General features: G+C 42.3%; 1 long non-coding RNA gene across 1 annotated transcript in view; it reads right to left on the bottom strand.

Annotated features, from left to right (window-relative positions):
- Positions 1-1,568: 1,568 nt before the first annotated feature.
- The window catches only part of LOC307162641, a 65,924-nt gene continuing 44,131 nt past the window's right edge, over positions 1,569-23,361 (bottom strand). Inside the window, exons 2-3 of the long non-coding RNA XR_013821956.1 lie at positions 2,324-2,451; positions 1,569-1,666 (exon numbers count right to left, since the gene is read on the bottom strand). This is a non-coding gene — a long non-coding RNA (uncharacterized lncRNA). The remainder of the gene's footprint in view (positions 1,667-2,323; positions 2,452-23,361) is intronic.

The following is a 23,361-nucleotide window of genomic DNA, read 5'->3' as shown; positions in this document are numbered from 1 at the left end:
AAAATGCTTGGGTGTGTGGTGTCTTCATTTGTGTGTTTCTGTAAAGGGGGAGGGGTGGTAAGATGTATATCATGTTACACAGACATGAATTAGCAAGCGGGGTTATGATACTGCCGTGCTTAGAGTCTGATTCTCCCAGCAGTGTCTGTGATTTAAGTTTCTTTGTATACTGTATGAGAGGCATTTATGTTCACATACATAAATTGTGATTACAGTTATAGGAATAGTTCACCCAAAATATGAACATTTGGTCAATATTTATGATGTTGTTTCGAATTTTTAATTTTCACTGCACGAATAAGCACGGATGAGATTTGGGAGCTACAGGAAAATGGAAGATTTTAGGTGAATAATGACTTAAATTTCAGTCTGTTTCTTAGAAAGCTATCACAAAAAATAGCATATACCTTCAGAACTCGCATTTGGTGCTTTGAACCCTATTGGCTAACATGCTAGTGACCCGTCATAAGGATACACCCCTAACCATTTTTTTCTCAGATTTACGCAATTCACGTGGGACATACGTTTCAGGTTGGAAAATACTGAAGGCTCCAACACATCCCTGACAAAAACACAATATAGGCTATTTCTTTACATGTAAAACATTTTGAATTAGCACCATATCTACTGAATACAGCTTTAATATCTACAACATATCTACATCTTACGATTAAAGCTGAAATTCTTGACAGCTACTGTCACATAAAGGACACACTGTCCTCAAGCACACTTACACAAGGTTTAATGCTATGATGTGAATGAACAAGGGATACGCAATACTACAGACATTCATATTTTACTGGGTGGGTTTGTCAGAATGACTGTTTTGAAGGGATAGTTCGCCCTTAAATGAAAATGATGCAATCATTTATTCAAGCTCATTCCTAATCTATCTAAACTGACTTTCTTTTGTGAAACATAAAATTGAGGTATTTTGAGAAATACCTCAGTGTTTTTTGAAAGTTTACAATGACATGTTTGGTTACCAACATTTTTCAAAATATTCTTTGCAGAAGAAAGACTTTGGAAAGACTTTGGTTAAACCAGCTGTGTGTGAGTTATATCTTAAGCATTTTAACATGTCAGTCAAAAATGACTCACTATTTGGCAGGTATTGCATTAAAGTCGCCATTTTTATTCATGCAGTTGTAACTGCTTATCAACGATTTATAATGTATTTGTACATGACTTATTGGTCATTAACAAACACCTTTATAAACCCTTTACAAAGGGAACCTTAATGTATTTGTGAGTCTTGCGACGTAAAGGAGCACTAAATTAAAATTATCTTAATTATCTTACTACTAAACATGTTTGAGTTGTACCATTAAACTTAGTTGAAACATAACTCTACAAATTCTATAAAACTAAATATTTACAGAAATATGAGAACGTCCTTTAAGTAAGCACTGATTCAGGCTTTGAATTAGAGCTGATTTTAAGAACATCATCCAGTTGGACAAATTTTCTTGCACAAAATTTGAATAAAAAAATCAAGATATAATAGTCAGCCTTACTAATAGACTTACTACTTGACCCATTCCTGAAATATAACATCTTCTCTCTTTATCTATCCTGAGTGGCCTTCTTTAATTTGTTCTCACCATCGCTTCCTCTGCTTCCATACACGCTTCCCCCCGGCTCATACTTGCATCTTTTCCCGGCCCTGAGAGAGAGACAGACCGAGTGTGGAAGGAAAAGGTTAAAACAGGCCGTCTTTCAAACGCTCTTCATCGGCTGCTGGCCTGCATAATTTATGGGCTTGTTACTGTAATCAAAAATTCTTATTTATTTGGAAGGGTTGTTGGTGTAGGGGGTAGAGAGAGGAGAAAGATAGAGGGAGACAGTACACGCACGCACACACACACACACACACACACTTCCCTGTGAGCCTCCAGCTTTTCATGTGAAACGAGGTGCTGCTTTGTTGTCCCCTGGGTGGGTCCTACAGCACACTCCGACACGCACAAAGACACATGCATTCCCAATAAACTCTCACATACAGCACATGCATATTAAAATTGCTTCTTTAAAAATCTTGAAAAAAACTTTATGATGGATGCAGTGCAGTGCAATGTCTGTCCCTCAGGGCGGGGTCCGACCGCTCGCTTGCAAACACACATGCACACGCGTAGACAGAAACTTAGTGATTAGTCTTACTTCAACCACATGCGTAGACGCATTAAGCAATGCCACAGAGAGCTTGTACAATCAGAAGTGTAGCCCATAAGTAAACTGGGTGTAATTTCTCAATCCTTATCATTAAGACAAAACAGAATACACTCGATTTGGAATTCACAAACGTGGGTTAGATCTTACGCACAGTTCTGAAGAAAAAAAGTTTCCCTAACCCCGGGAAACTCCGGCAGAGAGGTTTGGCTGGTTCTCTGGCCACCATGGTTCTGTCTGCCATCCAGTGTGGTTTTGTGTAGTGCTGGCTGTCAGGAAAGGCTGGGAGAAAGAGGAAAAAAGAAAGTGAGATTGAGCATGTTTATATACACACTGATATGCTGATAACTCCCAAAAATTAGTTTAATGAATTAACCTGGTGTCCCGGTTTACATGCAAACCAATAACCCGGCAATGCAATGCAAATTTACAAGACTTTTTTTTTTACAAGATGCTCTTAAATCAATTTCCCTGTTATGCATCACACATGCACAATAAAAAAAAAGCCAACAGAAAGCAGATTTATGTGTTTACACTCCGGGCGAAATCGGGGTGAGGAGCAAAAATCTAGCTGTGTTGATCAGTGTATGCCTAAGCTGTCTATGACCTAACTGAGATAAAGGAAACCATGTAAACACGTTTTGACCACATGCATTGTCTGCTTATTAAGCATAATAGGGTTAGGAACTTGCATGTAAACACGCTCAATGATGTGTTCCGACAAGGTGAGATTCCTTCTCTGACTCTGGGCAATAGTCTCTAGATTATATATCTTAAATTGTGAGAGATCTCATATAGCTTGATCATTTGAAATAAAGAGATTGATGTGCTATGAAACAATTTTTTTAGAACTTAAAACTTCCTTCACAGTCCAAAAAGACCATTAAACTAAATGCCAAAAATGACTTCTGAAATCCTTGGATTTCTGATGACAAAACCCTGAAACATTTACACATCAATGATGCCGATGCAGTGGTCAGAAATTTAACCCGTGCAGTCATGGTGAGGTTATAATGAGAAAGTAGGATAGATACTAATTATTTCTAAACACTAGGGGCCAGTTAAACCAGCTGTGTGTGAGTTATATCTTAAGCATTTTAACATGTCAGTCAAAAATTACTCACTATTTGGCAGGTATTGCATTAAAGTCACCATTTTTATTCATGCAGTTGTAACTGCTTATCAACAATTTATAATGTATTTGTATATGACTTATCGGTCATTAACAAACACCTTTATAAACCCTTTACAAAGGGAACCTTAATGTATTTGTGATAGGGTTGGGTACCGAAACTCGGTTCCAATAGGGAACCGGTTCCGACGTAAACGGTAGTAACCAGACCGAATAAGAACGAAACTTTCGGTGCCTGATTTCGGTGCCTGACGTTTTTTACCGCCCCCTATAAAACATCTCGCGGCACGAATGATCCAATAATAAAACATCAGTTAACCAGCAGAGCGTTCATTTAGTTCGTTTGTTAAATAAGAGATCTAGCGCTGAAATGTGTTTTTTTAAATCAAGTGATCAAAGTGCTCGTTGCCGCTGCGATCAGTGGCGCGGATACAGTGTTTTCTCGTGGCTCGCGCACACCGCACTTCACTCGGACGCGCGCTTCAATACGTTGCGGAGATCGATTTATTTATGAGGCGCCGTCTATATGATTATGTGCGCGGAGAGTTTGTGTGTGCGTGCTCGCGTCTCAGATGAGTATGTGCGCGGAGAGTTTGTGTGTGTGTGTGTGTGTGTGTGCTCGCGTCTCAGATGAGTATGTGCGCGGAGAGTTCCGCGCGTCTCGTGTGTGTAGAGTTTGCGTGTGTGTGCGTGAGCGACTTTAGAAGTTGCGCATTTCATATGTATTAGTTTGAGCATTCAGCAGTATACATGTATGTGTGACTACCTAGTACATGTGTATGCAAGGGTTTCATATGTGCGTGAATGTAGTTTGATTTAAGCCCTAGACGGCGCCTCATATCTATTCGTTCTGGTGAAATCTCAAAATATAATGGACACAAAGTGTCCCTGCTTGATATACAACCACTGATGAGCATAATCGGTTTAAAAAATAAATAAATAAATAAAAAACTACGAATGCGGATTAGAACCCAAACCCTCTGACACGCTTGACTAAAGTTCAAGTTCAGCTGCCAGTGTTCCTCTTCTGGTAAGTCTAGTATTTTAATGCCAACTGCAAATCTTGAATATCAAGTATGAAGTATATCAATATCAAGTATATTTATATGGCTATGTGTGTGTTAAATATTTCTGCTCAGTGTCAGATATTTCTCTGTTTTGTAAAAGTCATAATATGAGAAGACAAAATTTTGATCTTAACTCAAGTGTTTTCGGCTACATCAGTAGCCTTTTAAAGGGCACAATTTTTCATTTAATCAGAAATCAGAAAATCTTTTTCAGAAAATCACACACACACACACACACACACACACACACACACACACACAGAGGTATTATTTTTTTGATAAAGTGTGTGCGGTTTAGGTTTCTTAAGTACCGTTTCAAGAACCGTTTAAGCACCGGAACCGTTTGAAAAATACCGAGTAGGTACTGGTATCGGATAAAACCTAACCAATACCCAACCCTAATTTGTGAGTCTTGAGACGTAAAGGAGCACTAAATTAAAATTTTCTTACTACAAAACATGTTTGATTTGTACCATTAAACTTAGTTGAAACATAACTCTACAAATTCTATAAAACATGCTGTTGGAATAAAACAGCAGATTGACTGAATTGCATTAATCAGCTCCTCTTTTACCTGACAAATTTCAATGGCTTAGAAACACATAACTTTTACATTTACATTTGTTTACATTTTAAGACAGAGAACATTAAATGAACAAATGACTTCAGAAATGAAAATTTCATTCATTTAAATATGGTTTCTGAATGTTATTTACATATAAAAACACATTTTTATGTTATTTCATGCTAAAGTATCATATTTAAATTTAAAAATATATTTTTGCCGCTAGTTACGTGAGGCAAAAATAAGTTTGAATGAACCTGAACAGGATAAACTAAAATGCAGTGTTTCAACACAACCTCTGCTTATGAATTTGAATGCTATTATTGGATTGAAAGTAAATGCCATATTATGTGACAATGGATCACTTAAAAAAGAGCTGCAACCAAATTAAGAACAAATTTAGTTACAAACTAGCTAGTAGTTACTAAGCTTTTAGTGATGACTTTACATTCCAATTTAAGAGCTTACGGACAGTTTAATCCTGAGAGATGGAAAATGGACATGAAAAAAAATGTTTAATGTTTTGGCACAAAAAAAGCAACTAACATAAGTTTTGAAAAAAATTAATTATAAAAACTTTATATGACTTTAAATATGAGTGTATCAGTGTCATGTCATGTGTTGCGTTCAGATAAATCCCACAAAGATGGCAATGCCCAAAATCCTTGTCCTTGTGGAGACATTTTTTGGTCCCCATGATGAAAACAGCTTATAAATCATACTTTTTTGGAAATGTAAAAAATGCCTATAAAGTTTTCTGTGAAGGGTAGATTTAGGGGGAGGGTTAGGGGATAGAATATACAGTTTGTACAGTATAAAAATCATGTCATTGAAAAGTCCTCATAAAACATAAAACCCAACGTGTGTGTGTGTGTGAAGTGTGAAGTGATCCACCCAGACTGTGGTGGCTTCCACAGAGATGAGTATGGAGCATCTCACATAGTTGAAATCTTGTAAAGCACTGTGGTTCAAACCAGCGTCTCAAACACTGACCTCAGAGCCATGACAGTCAGAAGGCACTTATCTCTTCCCGAAAGTCTGTCAAACCTCAGAAGCAGAAACATTATGACCAAAAACATTTGTATTTCAAGCGCTGTCAACACAAGCAATGCTAAAGACACAGGTCCATCACATAATCAATGTGTGTGTGTGTGTGTGTGTGTGTGTGTGTGTGTGTGTGTGTGTGTATGAACTGTGTTTCAACTATTTTTAGTGAAAACACTTTGAAGGTTTTACTCTTCTTGTGTTTTGGGTGCTTATTTGTTTGGTTAAGGAATGTTCTAGGTTAAAGACAGCTTAACAAGATAGTTCACCGAAACATTATGTCATCATTTGCTCACCTTAATGTCATTCTAAACCTTTAGGCGGATATATTTTCCATAAGGTAGAAGTTTTAAAAACCAGTCAGTGCGTAAAACTTGGAATTCCATTCACAGTACGAGGAAGTATTATTGTGTACCGTCAGCTCTCATAATGTGCCAGGACCCTCAGACCCTATGTTGCACTTCAAGCACTGCTTTAGTAAAGCTTTTTAAAGATGTATTCAGTAGTTTATATAATGCATATATGTATGCAAGTATGTACCCAGAGCTCCTGAAAAACCACAACAAATTCATTGCGTGTTTGCACACACTTGGCGAATAAAGCTCATTCTGATTCTGATAGTTCTTAAGTGTTAGCATCACTGTTCTTTGTGTACTTTAAGTTCATACTGATACCACAATGGTGTTAGACGCTGCATTGCCAACTATATATGTGGATCAGCACCATCAGCTCTGAGTTTTATGCTAATTACTGATATTAGTCAGTTTTAGAGAACAGTCTACACAATAATTACTTCACGTATCTGTACAAAAAAAAAAAGAGAAAAAAAAGAAGCAGCAGCAGCAACTTGGCCATCACTGCACAGGATTTTCTCCATCATCCAATCTTTCCACCTTGTATATGCCATACCGATGTTTACATTAATTTATTTGTCTTTGTCTGTCCTTTGACTTTTTCTGCTTCTTTGGCTGTATGGGTACTGATTGTCCAACGTGACCTCATGAGAAGTATTCCTCTGCATTTTGCGTACCACATGTACCACATTTACATTTCCATAGACACTAAAACGTACAATATGTTGATAGCACTAAAACATAATTATTTACTTATGAACAACTTTACAGACATACAAATGTGTACAAATCATTATTTATAAATATTAAAATCATGACATTGATATCTTGATTCTATTGTATTTAATTGTCATATCAATGACCTTGTTTATCATCTACTTGATATAAAATTATAACATTTCACTGTTCTGTGACTTCTGCTGCAAATTCGTTTTGAAGGATGACATAATGTTAAACAAGACAAATTGTAAATTTACAAAAGTAATCAATTTTATTTGTGCACTGTAATCCAAAGGAATAGACCCAAATTCTAGACTTTATTCTGCGATCTTCATCTCCATTCTCAGCAGTGACCGCCAATGTCAAATCAAAGCTACTTTAATGCAAGCCTACAACCTTACCTGAAAAAAGGGAAGGAGACAAGAGGACTTTTTTTATGTCAATGGAGGAGAGGCTCCATGATGCTGAATAAACTGCTTTTGTTAGGTAATAGCTCAACAATTAATAAAACTTGTGCACAATATGGATTTGGTTTCTGATTCTCTGCTTGCATACAAAGTCCCTTTTACAATCTTGATCTTGTTACATGCTCTAAGTGCTGTACAGTACATGCTAAGAAATAATTATTTTTCGGTGACCATGAAAGATACACTTTTCTTAGAATAAATGAATAATCAAAGAGTTCGTTGGAACTGATTAATTGATTGTAATATTAATTTAGCTTACCTCAAAGTTAATCTAATTAACTGACCCAAATATTAATAATTAATCATAATTGGTAATTATGGATTATTATTAATATTTCCCCTTTGAGCTAATATTGTTACAATGAACTACCACATTCGATTGTATTCTAAAGTGTTACGGTTGTTCTCTATAACTGTACATAACGTACATAATTAGAGGCTCAAAATATCTGTATAATGTAACTAAAATTGTACTTTTTGTAAACACATTTCAGTCCATTACATGAGCATTACTTTTGATTAGCACTATTTGAGTGGAACGAAAGGGCCGCACATTACTCTAAACAGCCTACTAAATGTAATTTAGTATTATGACAGAACATGATTTCATTCCTACTATGGTAAAAAAAAAAGGGGGTAATATCTTTGGAAATTTCAATTAGATATATTGATTACTGAACTAGAAATCTGCCTGGTTTTCAGTGCAGAAAACTGGCCACCTTAAAGTGAGTTCATCCTAAAATGAAAAATGAGTGCGAGTGGGACATTTTTTTACTTTTTATTCTCATTTTGTGGTCCATAAAAGAAAGAAGGGCATACAGCATTAGAACAACACCAGGGTGAGTAAATTACGACTTCGTTTTCATTTCACAAATTCTCACTTACATATAATCAGGTATAGTATAAAATATGCTCATTTGGCATGCTGTCTAGGAGAGGGCCCCGAGCTCGGGATTTGGCCAGAACCCAGAGCACCCATCACCCCCACCCTTGGCTGGGATAGGAATAATGGAGAGTGAGCAGTTGGGGTGGAAGAGAGATTCTGGAAAAACTGTCGTGGAACATATGTAAGTCGGCTCTATAAGCCTCCTCTCGCACTGATTGGGTAGATTATCTGAATATGCTCCTCCAGAACTTTGCTAATAAAACATAATTTTAGGGTGAACTATCCCTTTAACTCTTGCCCATTACATGTGTTTCTCACACTTTCCTCTCATCAGGTGTTTTTTGATGTGGTGGGTGTGAGAAAGATTCTGATCTGTTTGATGGATATTTTGAAAGTTGCATTTTAAGATCACGGGAGAGACACCTTGCTCAGCCTCTTAGACTTGATTTCTGTGTTCCTGAGTATGTGTGTGTGCGTGGCAAAGACATTTGAAACCCACAGGCTTTATGCTTCACATCAAAAGCCAAAACATTTGAAGTTCTCAAACAGGAAAATCTTTCAGCTGAGTTTTTCCTAGTCTCTTTCTCACACACATAAACACACACACACGCATTGGGTTTCCATGTTTTATGGGGACTTTACAAAATATATATTCTATACCCTACCCCTAAACCTCCCCATCACAGAATGTTTTCTGCATTTAAAAAAAAAAAAAAAAAAAAAAAACTATCATCACTTATTATAAGCTGTTTTCCTCATTTCCTCATTTTGTCCCCATAACCAAAATACCACACACACACACACGCACACGCGCAAACACACAAAAACACACACTCTCAAGTGTTAAAGCAGCATTCGGCTTACAGGTCCAACAAATACTGTACACAGCTAGCACAATTACATTGTCAAAATTTTAAAGTTGTGAAAAGATTGTGATAATGTTTTTATCCTACATACTTAATGTGATATTTTTAACATATAAATGTTGGGTGTTTTTACTTACTTTTGTTATTGATAACATTATGACATTGTTAGCATGTCTCTTTGCAATATTATATAAACCTCATCACCACATCCAGCCTAGATCCACAAATGTGCACTGAAAGACAGAATGAGTAATGAAAATCAAATATCACACTTTAGGTTTTATGTGTAATGTGCTTTTTGAATTCAGACGTCATACATTATTCATATAAATCTGACAAACTGGCATAATACAAATTCGAATATTAATTAGTTCCCTTTCGTTGTCACTCCGAGTTATGTCGGATGACGACGAATGGGGTTTCGCTTAGAAATCCTATCATCTTCGAGTATATAAAACGAGCCAATGGCAAAGAAATGCCATGGGTCTGCGGAATTTGCATAGCGTAACTCCGCCCCACGCAGGGGGTATATAAGGAAGTGCGCGAGCAACATGCAGATATGTTTTCGCTTCGGAGCCAAGTTGATGTACTTCACTCCACAGCCAATCCTGAGTTCATCTCTTCATTCTCTTCGAGACGAGCCTCTCTCCAAGTGTTGGTGTGACAGCGAGTTCCAGCGAGTGCACATTCCCTGCTTATCTGTGCAGTGATTTGCCAGTGTTTGTGTGTTCTCTCCCTGGTCGCTTCAGCATTTGTGGAGAAATCTCCTTTCTAAAAGAGCTTGCACGCGGCACGTCTTTTTAAAGATGCCTCGCCCGTGCACTTCTGGTTGCGGTCTATTCATTTCTGACTCTGATGGGCACAATCGCTGTCTTGTGTGTCTGGGCTTAGAGCACGCTAAGGCAACGTTTGTGGATGAGTCATGTTCCCATTGCGGGAACATGCCCATCGCACGGTTACGGTCGAGACTCAATGACCTTCATGGTAGAGTCCCCTCATCCGCACCCCGATCTACGGGCTCCGCGAGAGCTAGTACTTCGGCTGGTGGCCAGGGTGACCTGAGGATTACGGTGTGGGACAAAGCGCCGACTATTCCACGCTCCACACCGTCCTCTAGCGCCGTGCAACCCGCGAGTGTTTCAAATGAGCCCACAGTACAGTCCTCTGACTTGCCGCGGGTCTCATTTGGCGCTCCAGAGGAAGATTCGATGTCGATCGCTGCATCACAGGGTGGGCAAGAGTCCTTGGGAAGTGAGGATTCGGCTGTGCTGCCACCTTCGGGTGTGCCAGCATTGCCCGAGTCTGATCCCGAGATGACTGTCATGCTTTCCCGGGCAGCCGCGGCCATTGGGCTTGAGTGGTCCCCGCCACCTGGTCCGGTGCGCTCGCGGCTGGACGATTGGTTTTTGGGTGCCGCCGCTGATCCTCGTCAGCGTGCGACCCCAATGCCTTTCTTCCCGGATGTGCATGAGGAGGTCACGAGGTCCTGGAAGGCACCATTGTCTTCTCGTGATCGCTCGGCGACCTCCTCCGCCCTGCCTCCTCTCGATCAGGCGGCCGCCAAAGGGTACACTGGGGTTCCCCAGGTTGAACGATCTGTTGCGATGCAACTGTGTCCTCAGAGTGCTTCTTCCCGCGGTGACCCAAAGCACCCCTCCAAAGCCTGTAGGTTCTCCTCCACCCTTGTGGCGAAGGCCTATAGAGCTGCGGGGCTGGCGGCCTCCTCACTGCATGCCATGGCGACACTCCAGGTCTACCAGGCCCAGATGTTGCGTGACTTGCACGAGGGGAGGACTGACCCAGGGCTCTTTGATGAGCTGCGTGCCGCCACCGACCTTGCTCTCCGAGCGACGAAGGTGACCGCACGCTCCCTGGGTCAGGTGATGTCCACTTGCGTGGTCCAGGAGAGACATCTGTGGCTCAACCTGGCCGATATGCGTGAGGCCGAGCGAACCCGTTTCCTCGACACTCCCATATCCCAGGCTGGCCTCTTCGGCGGGGTGGTTGAGGACTTTGCCCAGCAGTTCTCGACCGCCCAGAAGCAGACTGAGGCTCTCAAACACGTCCTGCCCCGACGGCCAGCTGCTGCCTCCACCCAGCCGTCGGCACAGGTGCCTCAGTCTGCTCGCCGCCAAGGGCGCCCTTCTACGGCTCCCGCCCCTCCCGCACGGCCCCAGCAGCAGCCTCCATCCGGGTCGCGTCGTGGAGGACGCCGTAGGAAGGCGCCACAGCCCTCTCCCGCCCCGTGCCCCGCTAAACGCCAGGCCAAGCGGCGCTCCTGAGACGGGCTGCTCAGAGATGGCGTTGAGTTCTTCCCAGGAGACGGTAGCAGGGCCGCTCCTTCCCCCGGTGGAGGGCCGGGGGAGAATCCTTGGTTTTCCCCACCCCGCTGCTCGTCCCACGACGGGCAGCACCCTAATGTGGTTAAAGAAAGAACTCACTCCCCCATCTCTGAGCACACAGAGTGTCCGGATGACAGTGCGCGCCGCTCACGAGCCTCGCCACTCTCGTCCTCGCCACTCTCGTCCTCCTCTGTCGCCAGTTCCCTGCCAGAGCACGCCCCAGTGGGACGCTGGTCCTCCCCTGGCCTCCTCTGGCAGGACGCGTCCTGCCAGAGGAGGGAACTGGCGACAGAGGAGGACGAGAGTGGCGAGGATGAGAGTGGCCACATTTCTTTAACCACATCGGCCAGGCTAATGACCGTGCCCCCGCACCGGGCCGCTATGCCACCCACGCCTGGGCCGGTCATTCCGCCTCGCTGCACCACCGAGGGTACGTCTGTGGTCCGTATGACCCCGCTGGTACAGTTCCTGGAAGCCTGGTTAGAGCTTCCCAGGCTGTCCCGCTGGGTCGAGAGGACCATCAGGCTCGGCTACGCGATTCAGTTCGCGTGGTCTCCTCCCCGCTTCAGGGGAGTCCGCTTCACTATGGTCGGTGGCAATGCCCCGGTTATGAGAGCGGAGGTCACTACCTTACTAGCGAAGGGTGCGATCGAGACTGTCCCTCCAGCCGAAATGCTTTTACAGCCCCTACTTCATTGTACCGAAGAAATCCGGTGGGTTACGACCAATCCTCGACTTGCGAGTTTTGAACCGCTCCCTTCACAGGATGCCGTTCAAGATGCTCACGGCCAAACGCATTTTCGGAGTGCATACGGCCGCAGGATTGGTTTGCAGCGATCGACCTGAAGGATGCCTACTTCCATGTCTCCATTCTTCCTCGACACAGACCGTTTCTACGGTTTGCTTTCGAGGGGCAGGCATACCAGTACGCGGTTCTCCCTTTCGGGCTAGCCCTGTCTCCTCGCGTCTTCACGAAGGTCGTCGAGGCAGCCCTTGTTCCCCTCCGGGAACACAGGGTTCGCATCCTGAACTATCTCGACGACTGGCTGATTCTAGCTCACTCTCGAGATCAGGTTTGCGAACACAGGGACCTAGTGCTCCGGCACCTAGCTCGTCTGGGCCTTCGGGTCAACTGGGAGAAGAGCAAACTCTGCCCAGTGCAGAGGATCTCTTTTCTCGGTATGGAGATCGACTCGGTCGCCATGTGCGCGCAGCTTACGAGCGAGCGCGCGCAGTCACTGCTGACTTGCCTTCGTCAGTTCGAGGGCAAGAGTGTGGTTCCACTGAAACTATTTCAGAGGCTCCTGGGGCATATGGCATCCGCAGCCGCAGTCACGCCGCTCGGGTTGCTTCATATGAGACCACTTCAGCTTTGGCTTCGCGATCGAGTCCCGAGGTGGGCATGGCATCACGGCACGCTCCGAGTCCCAGTGACTCCGACCTGCCGTCAGACCTTCACCCCGTGGTCGAACCTCAGTTTTCTTCGGGCCGGAGTGCCCTTGGAACGAGTTTCCAGGCATGTTGTTGTATCAACAGATGCCTCCACCACGGGCTGGGGCGCCATGTGCAATGGACATGCTGCCGCGGGCTCCTGGACAGGACCCCAGCGCCTCTGGCATGTCAATTGCCTCGAGTTGTTGGCGGTACGTCTTGCTCTGCACCGCTTCCATGCGTTGCTCAGGGGTCAACACGTACTAGTCCGATCGGACAATACCGCGACTGTAGCGTACATCAACCGTCAAGGTGGTCTGCGCTCCCGCCGTATGTCACAACTCGCCCGCCACCTCCTCATATGGAGTCAGAAGCATCTGAGGTCGCTTCGTGCCATTTATATCCCGGGAGACCTGAACCAGGCGGCCGATGAGCTGTCTCGGCTTCGGCCTCTCGCTGGAGATTGGCGACTCCATCCCCAGACGGTTCAGCTGATTTGGGATCATTTCGGGGACGCACAGGTAGACCTGTTTGCCTCCCACGACTCGTCCCACTGCGACCTGTATTATTCCCTGACCGAGGGCACGCTCGGCACGGATGCACTGGCGCACAGCTGGCCACGGGGCCTCCGCAAGTATGCGTTTCCCCCAGTGAGCCTTCTTGCGCAGACCTTGCGCAAGATCAGGGAGGACGAGGAGCAGGTAATTTTGGTTGCCCCGTATTGGCCCAACCGCACCTGGTTCTCAGAACTAGTACTCCTTGCGACAGCACCTCCCTGGCCAATTCCTCTGAGGAAGGACCTGCTTTCTCAGGGACGGGGCACCTTATGGCACCCTCGTCCCGATCTTTGGAACCTCCTCGTGTGGCTCCTGGACGGGATGAGGCAGGTTTGAGTATCCTACCACCAGCGGTGGTGGCTACCATCACTTCCGCTAGAGCATCGTCCACGAGACATGCCTATGCGTTGAAGTGGAACCTCTTCGTCAACTGGTGTTCTTCTAAAAATCTAGAACCCACGAAATGCCCCATCAGTGTCGTGCTTTCCTTCCTGCAAGAAGGGTTGGAGCGAAGGCTGTCTCCCTCCACCCTGAAAGTGTATGTTGCCGCCATTGCCGCACATCACGACGCAGTTGATGGTAAGTCCTTAGGAAAGCACGACCTGATCGTCAGGTTCCTGAGGGGAGCCAGGAGACTGAATCCTCCTCGTCCTCCCCTCGTACCCTCTTGGGACCTCTCAGTGGTTTTAACTGCCCTGCAGAGTGCTCCATTTGAGCCTCTGCAATCAGTGGAGCTTAAGTTCCTGTCAATGAAGACAGCGCTCCTGGTTGCATTGGCCTCCATCAAGAGGGTAGGGCACCTGCAGGCATTTTCGGTTGACGAAGCGTTCCTGGAATTCGGACCGGCTAACTCTCACGTGATCCTGAGACCCCGGCCTGGATATGTGCCCAAGGTTCCCACCACACCCTTTCGAGACCAGGTGGTGAACCTGCAAGCACTGCCTTTGGAGGAGGCAGACCCAGCCTTGGCACTGCTCTGTCCAGTACGCGCACTCCGTGCTTACGTTGACAGAACGCAGTGTTTCAGGACCTCAGACCAGCTCTTTGTCTGTCATGGTGGGAAGCTGAAGGGAAAGGCTCTCTCCAAGCAAAGGTTGTCTCACTGGATAGTGGACGCCATTGCTTTGGCATACCAGCAGCAAGGTCGACCGTGCCCCCTTGGTGTGACGGCCCACTCCACCCGGAGTGTGGCATCCTCTTGGGCTCTAGACAACAGACATCTGCAGAGCTGCAGGCTGGGCGACACCTAACACATTCGCGAGATTTTACAATCTCCGAGTGGAGCCAGTTTCTTCTCATGTACTCGCTTCAACTAGCCGGTAAGAGATTCTGCTCAGGTGTCTTCGCTTGCTCGCCATTCCTCTCCACGGTCGGGATGCGTGCGATATTTTCCTCAGGTGAGCCTAGTAAGCCCTGAGTCTCCTCCAGCACTGACGACGTCAACGCCAGAGTTTGCAACTGAGCAGCTTTCGCGCTTGGCTAGGTGCCTCCATGTGCATGGTTCCCCCTCTGGGCGACCCCCACATGTGTATTCCACTGTAAGCCTCTTGAGCATGTGTCTTTCCCTTGGCAAGCCACCTTGCCACCCCTGGGGTTGAAATATTCTACCTGCGGCTGGACACCCCAGTGTTACTCCGTATGCAGCCCTTCGGGGTCATATGTGTATTCTAAGTCCCCCCCTTCGGGTTGGGCATGATTGCATATTTCCACTGGATATGCTTCCCAGTGTACCTTGGTATTCCTGTGTTAAGTAGGACTCCTTCGTCCGTGCTAGTCTCACGACAGGGAGCTCAGACTTACGCAGGGCACTGGAAGACAGTCGAGAGGTGGCGTGATTACACTGGGAACCCCATTCGTCGTCATCCGACGTAACTCGGAGTGACAACGAAAGGGAACGTCTCGGTTACGTATGTAGCCCTCGTTCCCTGAGTAGGGAACGGAGACGTTACGTCTCCCTGCCACTTCCGCTGTACCGCTGGAACGCCTGAGTTCAGTCTCGGCTCCTCAGCGAAGACATATCTGCATGTTGCTCGCGCACTTCCTTATATACCCCCTGCGTGGGGCGGAGTTACGCTATGCAAATTCCGCAGACCCATGGCATTTATTTGCCATTGGCTCGTTTTATATACTCGAAGATGATAGGATTTCTAAGCGAAACCCCATTCGTCGTCATCCGACGTAACGTCTCCGTTCCCTACTCAGGGAACGAGGGTTACATACGTAACCGAGACGTTACTTTAGTTCAACTAGTTTTTGTTTTGTTTTGTTTTTTTGCTCAAATACATTTGCAAATTTGAATGAAAATGGCAAAGTTAAATGTAATTTGTTATCTAATCAATTGATGTAAAAACAAAACTGACATACAAGTACAATTTGATAATAAATGTTGTGTCAATGGCTTATGATCAGATATTTTAACACTATCAATTTTTTTTTAAATTGCTTACACAATTTGTCTCCATTTCTCAAAACTCTACACACAAAACACGCACACAAGTTGCAAAACGTCACACATCTCTAGCAAAAGCAAACATCATTTAACTAACAAAACTACTTTAAATCTTCTAAAAATGCTTAGTAACTCTACACACAGACAATTAAATGATTAGCCACACACACACGGTCCGTGTAACGCTTTGCAGTTCTTTGTTCAATTTGAAATTTAATAATCAGAAATGAGAAAACGGCCCCTTTATTCGTTTTTTCGTTTTTTTGAAAAAAGATTTCGGCTTGATTTTTCGTTTTTTGGTTCACAGGCAAAAAACGAATAAATGACTTCAAAATTCGTTTTCCACATCTGGGCGGCCTGACACGCCCCCTTCCGCCGATTGGTCAAGCAAATCTGAGCATGTGACGTCATCAGTTGTCGCTCAGTGGTGCGTTTCCCGAAAGCATCGTTGGCCAACTATGGTCGCAAGTTCCGTCGTTACCAATAGAGTTCAATGGACATTGCGATGAACTTGCGACCATAGTTGGCCAACGATGCTTTCGGGAAACGCACCCCTTCGTTTTAAAGGGCAATTTCCAAATATATTTTATTTATTTGTTATAATATGGGTATTTTATAATACAGCATAAATAAAAACAAACACACGTAATATGTATGCCTATAGGCAAAACACCACAGTTTTTTGGTTTTGTTTGTGTGAACTTTCATCCCCAACCAAATTTCTTCATGCTCCACGCTCAGCACCCCTACTTCCCATGGTAGGCCTACTAACTGTAATTAACGTAAAATCTTTGGTATATCTATATGTAATATTTAAAAACACTTTACAGTGTGATGGAAATAAACTTTTCTTAAAGCGTGTTGTATACTGTAATAGACAATTGTCCTGCAGAATGATGAGGTTTTTTGTAAGAAAAACATTGCGAGCAAATGTCGAATTGTTGTTTAAAATATAAATCAACAACATAAGAGGCTTTAGGCTGTCTGATGAACTCTGTATGAACAAACACACAGCTTTGCAGTATACGTGGCACAGAAGCAGCATCTGACCCTGCATTTTTAGATGTACATTACACACTGTCTAATGCAGCTCAAAGGAGGCACTGTGAATTTGCATAGCAATTTCATTCTAAGCGGCCATTAAATGTGAAGTGACAACATGAAACACTACTTTCAATAGGCCTATATAAAAAAGCAAGTCAGCCTGATAATGATTGAATACCAATTTACTCATTTAGGCTCACAATAAGCAGATTACATAATTATACCATGAAAAAAAAAAAATAGGCTATATATATGTGTGTGTGTGTGTGTGTGTGTGTGTGTGTGTGTGTGTGTGTGTGTGTGTGTGTGTGTGTATGTGTGTAAAGTATGTCACTTACTGGTGGAACCCAAACAGAAGTCCAGTTCTGGCTGTATAATCAAACAATAAAAACGAGAAACAATGCATGCCATCAAGAACATTTATTGATTCCACAGGAACTTGATCCAGTTTCCCCCATTTTTACTAATAACTACTTTGTGTTAATTCAGAGGACAGTAAGGCAAACTATTAAGCATGAACTCGATGAACAGGATCAATTAACATTTTCAAAGCATTTTGGAACTCTTCTTGGTGGAAATTGACAGCACGTTCAAAAAGAGATGAAATGTCAGGATACTGCATAGAAAACGTATGGAGTTCAATTGCCTTTGCAATATTTTGCATTTATATATTTTTGTATAGGCTATATTTTATAGTTTTCAGATGATTTGATATAATTTAATTGATTAGTTTGTTAAATACACATACTTTATCTGTTTGATTATTGTATTATATTTAATACAATATCTCTTCAGTTTAAACCATAAACGCATGCTCTCCATTCAAGTGGACATCTGAAAATCTCTTTGAAAAATTTGTAAAATGAAAAATAAAAAATAAAATCTTGTTTTCCATGCCCTAAGAGCAATAAAACACATAGGAAAAAAATCCTGACTTAGGTTATCATAATTCATGCATGAAATGGTTAAACACTTTTTTTATTTATGTTTTTGTTAACAGAAGTTATCTTGCGCCTTTAATTGCCTCCGCTATCGTCCTGTCAATCATCTGTCTCATTCTCACGGGTCGCGGCGATTAGCCTACAGTTTCAGTAAAAATGTATTTCACCATCAGCCGATTGGCATTACAGTATTTGCAATCACCATCCCGTGGCAAAACGGAGCGTCTAAAAGAAAAGTTCTGACTGCTGACTGGACATTGGTCAGTGAGCCTCTCCCGCTCGGCGCTGTCAAGCGCAGCTTCACCACACACAGCTAAATAAAACAGGCTGGTGGCAGACTAATAATTAATATTTCTGATGTAATGATTTCTGTGAAACGTGTAAAGTTGCACAGAAGAAAGCCCAATAGGACCTGCCCTGTACAGTTTAAGAATCTGTAGCCATAGTAGAGGACTATTATTTTGTTGAACAGACCTGACCTGAGCGACAACTGATGACGTCACATGCTCAGATTTGCTTGACCAATCGGCGGAAGGGGGCGTGTCAGGCCGCCCAGATGTGGAAAACGAATTATGAAGTCATTTATTCGTTTTTTGCCTGTGAACCAAAAAACGAAAAATCAAGCCGAAATCTCGTTTTTTCGTTTTTTTGAAAAAACGAAAAAACGAATAAAGGGGCCGTTTTCTCATTTCTGATTATTAAATTTCAAATTGAACAAAGAACTGCAAAGCGTTACACCACTCTTCTCTTGTGTCTTTTGCTTGTTCAGTGTGCAGTGGAGTTTACAGGAGTCTGTCATTGCACTCACAGGTACATGTATTGTATGTGCACAGATACACTGTACATATGTATGCACAATTTAATTGAACAGAACTGAATTAACACTGAATTGAAGTTTTAGCTGTATGATGACACTATTGGCTAGTTAGAGCTGCTTTACAGCAGAATTTTAATTTGTAACTATTGTGAAGCTGCTTTGAAACAATCTGTATTGTGTAAAGTGCACAGAAATAAAGGTGACTTGATTTGTATGCATATCCAGTCCATATTTACAAAATAAACATAAATGCAAGGGTCAAAATGTATTTGTTTCTCAAAACATTGACTTTTGATTTCTAAGTGATCAATTTATCTATAAGTGTGTTCACACATGATCATTGGGTGTAGGTAATCGGGAAATGAATGTGGCATTTAAATGGTAGTGATTTCTAAATGAAACACACTAACTTAGTTTTTGAATGATGTGTCTAATGTACAGAACTGTGTTTAGCATTTTGCAAAAAGTTTGTTTTGTATGAGTGTAATGTGCTTGCAGTTTAGCAGATTTGGTCTGAAGATTACATATATGAGTGAATGGTTTCGCTTTGTGTGCCTCAAGTACCAGTTTAAGTGTGTAAGCAATTAAAAAAACTGTATTACTTCACAAATAAATGTTAAATACTTCAAGTAAACATTATTCATAAATCCAAATGTCAGGATACCAGACTCAGAAACAGAGAAGTTAGTTGAACCAAACAGCAGGTGTTTAATGACAGAAATGGTAGGTGCAGGTATAAGCAAAGCAGATGAGTAAATTAAAAGTGAAACAGTTCTATGATTAGTTGATGGATGATTAACATGTTTATCTTTCCTTTACCAGTACAACGGAGGATACAAACACACAGGGGAGCAGGTGAGACGTAGACAAGCAGGGAGGACCATTGGTGAGTATACAGGCGAGTATTCCAAACGAAGGAGATCGCTGGAGCCAACCACCAAGGTGAGCAGAGCTGGTAAGAAGTCTGTTTCCTGAATGTGTGTGCTTATATAGGCTGCATCCGAAAACTTCCTCGCTGCCGTATCAGGCAATGACTTTGCAGGCAGCGTTTGCACATTAAGGCACCTTACAAAATGATTTCAGACAGACTTTTGAGGCAGCGTAACGGTTTAATGATCTACTGCAAAATAGAGAGAGCTTTAGAGAAAACTGAGCGAATATTTAATTTTTACAATAGTAATTTCTCGCTAGAAATGGCATCAAAAGTAGAAAACATTTGTCAAAAACATACATTTACACAAACTGACCACTAACTGCAACTTTTAGACACCATCTTTATTTTTCTAGCTCAACTGTCACATAATAGAAAGCGCAGGATTGTGGGATATCAAAGACAGCGAAGCTGCCTTCAAAAATCAGATGAAGGTATCTCAGGAGACAGGAAGTGAAACTAACTTTGGATTCGGATGTGCCTTGATGCCTGGCTTCATACCTTTGAATGTGTCCTCCGAAGGCAGCATTTATTCGTTTCCGGACACAACCATGGTGAGTGGTAATTGCAGTGCTGATGCAACAGGTGCAGGTGATTCAGAAATTGGGTGAGAAAGTACGCTGTGTGTGGGACGGAGAAGCCTGGGATGTTTCTCAATACCAAGTATGCAAAGTTCGGACTTACGCAAGTCCGAAGTTTAAAGTTTAAAAATTGTCTCCGAACTGCGTCCCTGGTAGTTCGGACTGCCAAGTTTAACTCAGGAGAACAAACTCCCGAGGAAGGGAGTAAATCCGGAGTAAATTTATGGAGCTAGTCCGTAAATCTGCACATGTACAGCAGCGTAATTGATTGTGTCACTTGCTCTGGCTACTTCGGTTATCACTGCATGTATATTTTGGCTACAATAAAATGAAATATGTTATAAAACACCACTCTGCATCTTATCATTTTCATTTAAAAAATCTTAAACATAATAGCCACACAAGATTATCTTCACTGCATGTATATTTATAACAAAAAATAATATAAAAAACAACCCTGCTTCAGTGCCTATTTTTGTTTACATTTTAAAAATAATAAACATATTAATAAGTGGTTCAGGCAATGTGTGCATATATGTACTCTGATTATCTTTACTGATATAAAATTAAATGTGTCATAAAACACAACCCTGTCTCTTTTTGTAAAATGTCAGTTTTAATGATCAATAATAGCCATTATAAAAGTATAAGTAAAAGGTATAAGAAACTATACGATAAGAAATAAAGCAAACAATTCAGTCAAACATACAAAGTCAGCGCTCTAGTAGGCTACAACGGTAAAGTTAAATAGCCAAAATATAGTTATGAGAAAATAGTTATGATATAAGTTATGAAACTTCACTCAGCCAAAACAATTTGCCAGGGAACAAATTATAGATTCATGAGACCAAAGATCAACTGTTAGATATACACAAGACAAATTATATATCATGTTTAACCACTACAGAGACTATCAGAGCCAGCGGCAAACGTCAGAAGACTAGCCGAGGAAAGGCTGTTCCAGACGGGGTTAATGACCGCTGAGCGCCTGGATCGCACAACTCCGAAAATGGCAGATCAAATTTTCAAGTAGGCGCTGTCTTTATAAATATTTGAGCTTTAAACAACTACATTCTTGCCTGAAACCACATTTCTTGACACAATAACAGTATTATTTTTTAAATAACCAGGTTTTCTCCTCCGCTATTGACTCTTGTTGATTGGTGTGGGATAAATTCTGGAATACCTGGCTGTCTCAAGTCTGCACAAGTCACCTCTTGATGCATCCTCGATAAAAAAGGGGCAGATCAAGAACAGAGCTGGGGATTTGAACTGGACTTGGCTAGAACTTTGAATTGGAACAGTACTTGGGCAGCGAATGATGAAGTTTCACAAGTCCACAAGTACAGACAAGAACGCATATTGAGAAACGGCCCTGGTGTGTCTGTGACATCAAAAAAGATAAGCCTTAAAAATATCCTATTTATATAAGCATTATTTGAGCAAATTTTACAAAACAAGTACAATTTCTTTGAAACAGAGTAAGGAGACTTTGTTTGAGAATTTCTACTCACTAAGAATTGTGTTTAGCCTGTACTTAAAACTATGTTCTCCATTTACTAGTAATTTCTTGTTTCTCAGCGTTTTATAAGTAAAATCTACTCCATTTTTTTCTTGTAAATATTTTCATAATGTTTCCAGAATGTATAATTAAATCAAAGTTGGCGTTTAGTACTAATCATTTTAGAAAATTCAAATATGTAAACTGCTTTGCTCTCGCATTTCAGTCTCAAGTCACAAGTCAACCCTTCCTCTTGTCATGGCAGTCAGTGAACATCCTGGTTTTTTTTTGTTTTTTGTTTTTTTTTATGGCTGTGCATACGAATCAGCAATCAGCATTCAAGCATATGATACTTAGTTGCCAGTGTTCCAGTGTAAATACATTAATGCAGTATTAACATGTCACACCTTTGTGTGATAATATGCAACTTCTTGCAGTCCGAAACAATGCATCATAAAAATGTTCCGCTCCTTCTACCTGCTAAGGCTAATTTTGTAGCTAGCATTTCACAAGTTTGCATGTTCATATAATTTTCAGATAATGATAAATGTTTAAACTGGTTTGGCTTGGTGTGCAAATTGAGGGTCTCAGGTGACAGGACTTGACTCACTCCAAGTCTTCTCACCCATGTGCACATATTTTGTCACAGCATGACGATGGGCTTTCCAAGAGGCGTCTTAGCTCCTCTTAAGATTGTAACATCTAGGATGCTTTCCTTGTCATTGTCACCTTTGGGTTTGTACAGCTTCAGAATGCTTTGTATTGTTAAAAATGTTTTTGGAAATATATGAACAACTGAATCTAATTACTTATGTTTTTCTTGGTTTTAATTGCAAACTTAAGCCTCTCTTTGTAATGCAAGGGTGTGCCTTCTGTATCTGTGGTTGGTTTGGAATGCCCTTTGAGGCGAGCAGCATCCCACAAGGCCTGATGACGGAACTGCATCGGAACGAGGAGGGGCATGTTTATATGTCAGGTATGTAAGTGTATTTGTAAGCGTACGCTCTTTCTTCCTCTCAAGGGCAAACATTCCAGAAATACCCCTTCAAAATACACCTGGGTGGAACTGCCAGACATTTCTTTGGCTCTTAATTGCCAAACTTCCAGTGAGGTGTGACTTCTAGGCCAGTACGTCTGAAATGAAACTAGCAGTGGTGTATGTGTGCAGGTGGTAAGGACAGTGTAGTATGTTACACCCATCACAGACCCCCACCTCCTCTCACTCCCCCCGACTGCCATCGCACCAGCGTGGGGTGGTAATTGATTCTCCTCATGCCATTAGTCTTTGAGACAGAGATGCACCAACAAGGGAGGGTGCTGTCACTTAGAGCCGAGAATGGTGGCTACGCACACACATGCGCGCACACATATTACTTGTGTCCGCCAAGGTCTAGGAAATCAAGGACAAAGTATAAACACACATGCAAAATAAATACACACAAACACATTTTCATAAAAGGGAAAAACTGTAATAATAATCTTTTTAATGCAACAACTC

The sequence above is a fragment of the Squalius cephalus genome (assembly GCF_949319135.1).
Source record: "Squalius cephalus genome assembly, chromosome: 8".
Classification (NCBI taxonomy): Eukaryota; Metazoa; Chordata; class Actinopteri; order Cypriniformes; family Leuciscidae; genus Squalius; species Squalius cephalus.
The sequence above is the reverse complement of the archived record's forward strand: the minus strand, read 5'-3'. Positions and strand labels throughout refer to the sequence as shown.